Genomic DNA, 9,322 nt, shown 5'->3' on the forward strand with positions numbered 1-9,322 from the left:
ATAGACTAGACTATAGACTAGACTATAGACTAGACTATAGACTAGACTATAGACTAGACTATAGACTACACTATAGACTAGACTGTAGACTAGACTATAGACTAGACTGTAGACTAGACTATAGACTAGACTATAGACTAGACTATAGACTAGACTACACTATAGACATTCGGTCATGCCGGACTATGCGTTGGTACTTTTTGTTTGCTTAAGTCTTTATTATTTATGAATTTTTCACATAATTTTTTCTTTTTTGTTATTGTAACTTTGTTGCTGTAAATGTCTTATTGTTTCTTGTTTTTACCCTGAGCAAGTTTTTTGTTCAATTAAATAAATAAATAAATAAATAAATAAATAAATAAATAAATAAATAAATAAATAAATAAATAAATAAATAAATAAATATGTAAGATGTGTTTTATGTTTTTTTTTTTAATTTTTAAATATTGAATTTTTAGCAATAATATTGATACGATATAGAATAACGGTTTTAGTTGTAAGTTTTTTTGTTTAAATTGTTTTGTTGTATTACAAGTTGAAATGAAATTAAAAAATTGATTTTTTTTAAATAATTGGGAAATCTTGTTTGAATATTTTGCATGTTTATATTGTTTTTTGAAAGGTTATAATTGTATTTCTTAATATATTATGTAGCATAGGTAGGTTAAGGATTAATGAAAATATAAAGTACACTTAGTGGTATGATGAATATGGATTCTATTCGTTAGAAGGTATTATTACGTATACGTAGTGGTGATTTTATATTAAACAATCGAAATACATATGTTATATGTATGTAGTTTTTTCAACGTAAGTTACATGGAATTGTTAACCAGATCAAGGTATTAATATAAATTTTTTTAAAGAATAACAATTTCATAAAAATAATATAAATATTTCTTTTTTCGATGGAGGCCTATCGAGCGGAAAAATTTGAACTCAAAATTTCAAAACATTTTTCAAAATTATTTACAATTTTATTAGTTTTTAATACTTTTTTCACTTTTGTTACAGTTTTTCAACCGCTATTAATGTTAGTAACATTTATGTGAATGTTGTTAACAGATTAGCAATTAAAGGGAATCACAACTAAGTTGCCTTGCTTTTGATGCTTTAGAGTCTATTTCCACTGCTTGTCATGTAGATATCCGTTATTTGCCTTAAATTATAATTGAAATTTTTATTTAAAGTTATAGTTACAGTTTATTAGATTATATATATGACCATATGGCCAAAAACAACCTCTAGAGATATCAAAGTTTGATAAGTCAAACAATATAAAGTTGTGTAGTATCATTTAACATAATATGTGAATATTATGCTCACATATGATTAGAATTGATATAAAGCAGAATTGATATTTTTATTTAAAGTAATAATTAAACTTTATTATATTACGGATGTGGTCATATGTCCAAAAACAATATAAATATAACCTCTAGAGAGATCAAAGTTTTGTAACTCAAAGCATATTAAAGTGTGTAGTATCATTTAAAGAAACATGTGAGCGTTATGCTCATATATGTTTGTGAGCGTACGTATGTGTGCTCAAATATTTGTCTATATTCAATATATAATACCAAGCAATTATATTTTAATTGCTAAAAATAGGCAATAGATGATTTTTTTAAACGCCTAATAGTAGGCAATTAAATTGTTAGTTGGTAAGTTTGAAAGTAGGATGTATATTAGAGTGGGTCGATCTCTATGGACAAAAACAAAGTTGTGTCAGTCACCCCTAGAATCTAAGATAATAACATTTTCAAAAATTTTAAAAATATTTTTTTTGCCACGCCTAGAAATACCGCCCTTTTTGTTTCTTATGTATTACGTCGTCATTTGAAGTCCGATCGTAACACATGATATATCTACATTTATGGCTTGACTGTAGCTATATTCTACTCTTGGACAATTTTTTGTCATATTCTATGCACGACTTCTGATATCTCGGATCTGTCCCGAAACCCACTACCTGCGGTCTTAAAGACTGAAACACCACTAATCTACCGGAGGTCTCTAGTTAGTTAGTTAGTTAGTTAGTTAGCTAGCTAGTTAGTTAGTTAGTTAGTAAGTTAGTAAGTTAGTAAGTTAGTTAGTTAGTTAGTTAGTTAGTTAGTTAGTTAGTTAGTTAATTAGTAAGTTAGTTAGTTAGTAAGTTAGTTAGTTAGTAAATTAGTTAATTAGTTAGTTAGTTAATTACTTAGTTAGTTAGTTAGTTAGTTATTTAGTTAGTTAATTAGTTAGTTAGTTAGTTAGGTAGGTAGGTAGGTAGGTAGGTAGGTAGGTAGTTAGTTAGTTACTTAGTTAGTTAGTTACTTAGTTAGTTAGTTAGTCAGTTAGTTAGTCAGTTAGTTAGTCAGTTAGTTAGTTACTTAGTTAGTTGATTAATTAGCTATTAAAACTGAATAAATACACCTAAGCCTCTATCGGATCTGTTGTGCTCTACTTAACCTCTTCTCTCCAGAGTTCCTTCTGGTGCCTGCTTTCAACCAGTCCTTACTACAGTGACAGTATTTTATTTCCAACCTTTCATCCTCGTTAATTCCCATAATTACCTTACGGATTTAGAAATTTATAGGACATACTTAGAGCTGAAATCTTTCCATTGCAGATCCTTCGACTTATTTGGTCTCCTAGTGAAGAGCCTTATGAGTAATAACAGAATATCACCATAGTTTTCTTTAAACTTTCATCTCATTAGTTTTACCTATCTGGAACAAATGTCTCACAGTTGCCAACAAGTCATGTTTCCGGCATAGAAGAGGATACATCTGATGTTTGTGTCCTGTAATGGAATAGAAAAAAATTTAATTAAATCTGTCAAAAAAAGTAAATTTTAATTGGAATAATACTCTATCTTTTTGGTAATGTCTCGGAAAATTGTAATTATTCCTTGTTTTTTTTTTTTTGCCATGAGGTTGTGTCGTCCCTATGACGCTCAATATTGTGGCAAAGGGAATGGGATGATAAAGAAAAAACTCATGTGGTTACAAATAAAAATTTGAAAAGATTATGAAAGACTTAGGTTTCAAAAAGAATAAATTTAGTGTAGAATTATTCATAAAATTTTGTTAAAAGTTACTAATTGGAATGTAAGTAATAGTATAAGGCACAAGTAGCTTGCTAATTGAATATGGGGGGGGGAATGTTAAATGAATCATATAGAAAAAAATGTTATTTGATATTTACTTGATAGTTAGACGATAGTCTAGTTGAAATTGTAGATGATAGCTCAGTTAATTCTCTAGTTGATAGTATAGTTGACAATCAAGTTGATAGTCTAACTGATAGTTTAATTAATAGTCTAGATGATAGTCTAGCTAATAATCTAATAGTTATTCTACGCGATTATCAAGTAGTCTAGGTGATGGTCTAGAATATAGCCAGTTAGTGGACTGGATGATATTAAAGTTGAAAGTCTAGTAAATCATATAGTTGAATGTCTAGTGAATTGTCTAGCTGTTAGTCCAGTTGATAGTTTAGTTGAGAGTTTCGTTGATAGTCTAGTTGAAGTTCTAGTGTAATGTGTAGATGATAGTCTAGTTAATAGTCTAGTTGATAATCTAGTTGATAGTTTGGTCGATAGTCTAGTTGAAAGTGTAGATGATAGTTAAGTTGACTATCAAGTTAACAGTCTAGTTGATAGTCTAGTTGATAGTTTAATTGCTAGTCTAGTTGGTAGTCTAATTGATAGTCTATTTGATAATCTAGGAGATAGCATAGATCATAGTCAAGCTGTCTAATTATCATCGTCTAGTCAAGTCATAGTCTAGTCGTAGTTTAGTCATAGTCTAGTCTTAACATAGTGTCATAGGTTAGTCACCACATTTTTCTTGAAGTCAATGACATAATTTTTAATTTGAAATGTTTCTTTTTACCAAAAGCCAAGAATAAATTTTAGGTTTTATCATAAGTATGTGCATTAATATGAAGTCATAATTTTGTATCCTTGGATTTCTTTAAATTCATGAAGTTCGTGATTTTTGTTTGCGTGTATTGCTTTCACACAGAGAAAATTTAACTAGAATTTATAGTTTCGAAAAGTTAAACACCTTTGGTACTTAAAGCAGAAATCATGACCTAAAACATGCTCGAAAAACATGTTTTAAAATGTGCATAAAACGTGCTGCACAATTTAAAAGTTTAACACTAAAACAGAAACAGAATTCAGTAAAATGAAGCAAATAAAATTGAATTTTTGTGTTTTACATTGGAAATGAGGTGGCACGTTTTGAATTTTGCAAAATACTTTTCTTTGTGTATTTTCTTAACTCTTATAAGCACCTTAATATGTCTGTTATTTGAGAAATTCCCATTGCAGCCGATTTGGGAAAAATTTTGTGAACATGTAAATAAAGACTACAAGACGTATGATTAATATTAATTAAGAGGTTTTCATACAAATTACTTAATAACTTTAAAACTAAAAATGGTATTTGAAACATTTAAAATTTTATAGAAAGCTAAGACTGTACACAATATTAGCATGAGAAACATTTTACAATTTAAGTCTTATTTTTCTCTTTGACCCTATGCCATCTTTAACTACTTTTATAAGGATTTTATAAATCTCAAAATTTTTTTTAATATTTTAAGAAAATTTTCAATCTTTAAGCATTTATAGTTAATGAATCTTAGTTACACTTACATTACTAACAAACTTCAAACTAAAATTCTTTACTTTTTTGAAAAACGTCTTGATTTAAAATATTTGGCCCACAGGGCGTATGAGTAATATTATTTGTAGGGTTTTTGTATAATATTCCATTAAATATCTTTCAATATCTAACTAACCATTAACTTTATTTTAAAAGATAAGAAAGCTTTTTTAATATTTAATAACCTTTTTCTAATTTATATATTTGTGGTTAATTTTCTTAATAAAAATTGTGATTAAATATTTATGAAACAAATGCCAACCTACCAAGAAACTTCAAAAAGGCTAGCTTAACATCAAACAAATTTGATGTTTCATTTTAAGTAAGCTTAACTAATTATTTAATAATATCTACCGCTTTTTACAGCTTTTAGCTTTATTTCCCTATTCTTCCTATTTTCTCACAAACAAAAACCGAAAATCATTTGCTTTTTTTGCCCTCGCACAGCGCTTGCAAGAGATTATTAAAATTTTTTGATTTTCTAAATATACCACGTTATCATAGTGACCACAGCGGCAGTAGCAGAAGTAGTAATAAATCCTTACAACATTCATCACAAACACCAACACCGGCCGAAAGGAAAGGGAGCAATGATGATGGCATTGAGCAGGAACATCAAGAACATTATTTGCAATATGACTCTGGAAAACGTTTATCATTTGTTAGTTGTTATTGCAGAAATCAATGAGTTGAATGAAAGGTCAGTATAGAAGCCCATTATATTAAAGTTGATAAGCTTCTACAGAAACTCATTTCATAGTTCCAGATTAGCTTCTATAGAAGCTTATTACTTAAATAGTCCTAGTTTAGAATGTATAGAAGTTCAATATATATATCTCATTTGGCTTCTAAAGAAGCTACTTAAAAAGTTCCAGATTAGCTTCTATAGAGCTCATTATATAGACCCAGATAAGATTCGGTATAAGATAATTATATAGTCTCAGGTTTGCTTTTATAGAAGCATAATATATAGCCCTTATATAATCCCCATTTGGTATCTGTATACGTTTATTATATAGTCCCATGTTAGCTGCCATAAAAGCTCGTTATATAATCCCCACATGACTTCTATTGAAGCTCTTTATATAATCTCAGATTTGCTTCTATGGATACTCGATAATTCGCCCCTATATAGTCCCCATTTGGCATCTATAGAAGTTCATTATATAGTCTTATATGAGCTTATATAAAAGCTCATATAAGACTATGTAAAATATTATTATATAGTCTGAGATTTGCTTTTATAGGAGAGCAATATATAGCCCGTATATAATCCCCATTTGGCATCTGTATAAGCTAATTATATAGTCTAATGTTAGCTATAAAAGCTTGTTCTATAATCCCCACATGACTTCTATAGAAGCACATTATATAGCCTCAGATTTGCTTCTACAGAAACACGAAATGTATAAAAGTTTATTATAAAGCCTCATATTAGCTTATTCAAAAGCTTGTTATATAGTCCCCACATAAAGCTCTATATATAGTCCCATATTAGATTCTAGAAGACCTCATTTCATAGTCTCAGATATACTTATATAGAAACTCATTACAAAGTTATATATAAGCTTATACAGATCATTATATAGATCAAATTCAACTCATTTCATAGTCCCACTTTAGTTTCTATAGAAGCTCATTACATAGTCACAGTTTAGCTATCCTAGAAAAGCATTAAACCTTGCCACTTTAAATTCTATAGTATTCCAAGTTTAGATTTTTTTTAAAGCTCATTACATGGTCCCAGTTTCGAATATATATAGAAGTTCTTTGTGTAGTTCCAATTTGACTTATATACATGTTCCCCATTTGGCTACTATAGAAGCTTATTATATAGTTGCAGATTATATTCTATAGAACCTCGATATAAAGTCTGCACTTGGCTTCTGTGAAAGATCAATATATAGTCTCAGATTAGCTTCTATAGAAACTCATTTCGTAGCCTTAGATAATCTTCTATAGAAGCTTATTATATAGTTATATATAAGCTTATATTAAAGCTCATTACATAGTCCCATTCAAGCTTCTATAGAACCTCATTTATAGCCCCAGCCCATCTTCAGTACATAGTTATGGAGTACCTAATGTATGTATACATGTAGTTCCAAGATTAGTATCTATAGAAGCTTATAATGTAGTCAACATTTGGTTTCTATAAAGTTCCCTATATGTTTTTATGAAGCTCATAATATAGTTCTACAAAAGCTTTTTGTATAGACTCAATTTAGATTCTCTAGATTATCATTATAAAGCCTTGTTAAGCTTCTATTGAAGCTTTATTAATAGCACATTACATAGTCCCATTTAAGCTTCTATCGAAATTCATTTAATAGCCCCAGCCCATCTTCAGTAGAAGTTCATTACATAGTTATGGCTTATGTAGAAGCTCATTATGTAGCCAGCCCATTTTTAGTAGAAGCCCATTACATAGTTATGGAGTAGTTTCTTTAAAAGCTCATTATGCAGCCCCAAGATTAACATCAATAGAAGCTTATAACATAGTCCCCATTTGGTTTCTATAAAGTTCCCGATATGCTTTTCTGAAGCTCACAATATAGTCCCATTTTAGACTCTATAAAAGCTTATTATATAGTCTCAGTTTACATTTTCTTGATGGTCATTATATAGCCTTGTTAAGCTTCTATTGAAACATTATTATTAGCCTCTATTAAAGTTCATTACAAAGTCTTATTCAAGCTTCTATAGCACATCATTTATTAGCACCCGCCCCTTTTCAGTAGAAGCTCATTATATAGTTATGGAGTAGCATCTCTAGAAGCTTATTATGTAGCCCCAAGATTAGCTTCTCTAGAAGCTTATAACATAGTCAACATTTGGTTTCTATAAAGTTCCCAATATGCTTTTATGAAGCTCATAATATAGTTCCATTTTAGATTCTATAAAAGCTTATTATATATACTCAATTAAGATTCTCTTGATGATCATTATATAGCCTTATTAAACCTCCATTAAAGCTTTATTATTAGCTTCAATTGAAGCTTATTACATAGTCCCATTTAAGCTTTTATAGAACCTCATTTAATAGCCCCATCCCATCTTCAGTAGAAGCTCATTACATAGTTATGGAGTAGCTTATCGAGAAGCTTATTATTTAGCCCCTACGTTAGCATCTATAGAAGCTTATAACATAGTCCCCATTTGGTTTCTATAAAGTTCCCCATATGCTTTTATGAAGCTCATAATATTGTTTCATATTAAGTTTTATAAAAGCTACATTCTCTGGATGGTCATTATGTAGTTTTGTTTAGCTTATCGTATGTGGCCTCCGGTAGGTTAATAGTTAGTGTTCTAGTCTGGTAGACCGAAGGTGGTGGGTTCGATTCTCACCCGTGGCACTGGTTAAGGAGCGCACAACAGACCCTTTAGAAGCCTAGGTGTATTTCTTCGGATTTGATCGTATTACCCCAGTTTAGCCCCTATAGAAGCTAGTTTTAGAGACACATTTTAGCTTTTATAGAATCTGATTTAAAAATCCTAGTTTAGCTGCTAGTTCCACGTTAATTTAACTTGAAACTCATTATGTGAACCCAGTTCAGCTTCTATGTGACCTGATCTATTTATATTGCCCCAGTTTGTCTTTAATTGTAGCACATTTTATTTTCTATAAATATTGTCATCATAAAGTATTGTTAAATTTAAATTTACTAAAATTGTTTTATGTTTGTATGTACAACATGTTATGTTTTTAGTACAACAACTTTTTTTGTACTCTTTAATTCGTTTAACCTTCAGCTGTAACCTTGAACTTTTTATTCCTAGTTGTAGAATTTTAAATTTACATTTTACACTTTTGTTTAGTTTATATATTTTTTTGTCAGAATTATTTCTAAGGTGATGCTGTAAGCGTTAGAAAAAGCATTTTATTGTTTTAAACATTTTGAATCGAAAAATGTTTTCTATTTAAAAACAGCAGGATATTTTCTAAAGAAATCTATAAACATATATAATAGGTTTAGCTAATCCTTTCTAATATCTTTGATAATACAAATGCAACATTTTCAATTACCAATCATAAATAATTTAAGAAACTGGTTGATTTTTTTTTCATATGGGATTTCAATATGTGATTTGCCTTTATAAAAAAGCCAACGATAATGTATCTATTAGTTTCCCTTCAATAATTGGAAAATTATCTATGACATTCTGCTTTTTTCATTCATAGTTTAGTCAGATCAACAAATTTAATTAGCAAATATGTTTTTACTGCTCTCATAAATTTTTCTGCTTTAATTTTTCTATATTCTACAAAATTTTGCAACATGAAGTCAAGCTAATATAAATTTTTGTTGGTTTTGTTTTATTTTTGCCACACTTTACGGCCACTCAATGCATCAATCAGTACTCTTAATGTACCAAAGCAGATTACAGTGTCCAAATGATAAAATGCATTTTGGTTTCATGGATGGTTGGTCACTATGATATGGTTGGTGTTTAGAATGTGAAAGTGAAAAAACATGTCAAAAATAATGAAATAAAAAGCTGCAACAAAAAAATTTAATTTGAAAGGAATATGATAAAACATCATATTTAACACTAATAGACTAGACTATAGACTAGACTATAGACTAGACTATAGACTAGAATATAGACTAGACTATAGACTAGACTATAGACTAGACTATAGACTAGACTATAGACTAGAC

Source organism: Lucilia cuprina, chromosome 3 (genome assembly GCF_022045245.1).
Source record: "Lucilia cuprina isolate Lc7/37 chromosome 3, ASM2204524v1, whole genome shotgun sequence".
Lineage (NCBI taxonomy): Eukaryota > Metazoa > Arthropoda > Insecta > Diptera > Calliphoridae > Lucilia > Lucilia cuprina.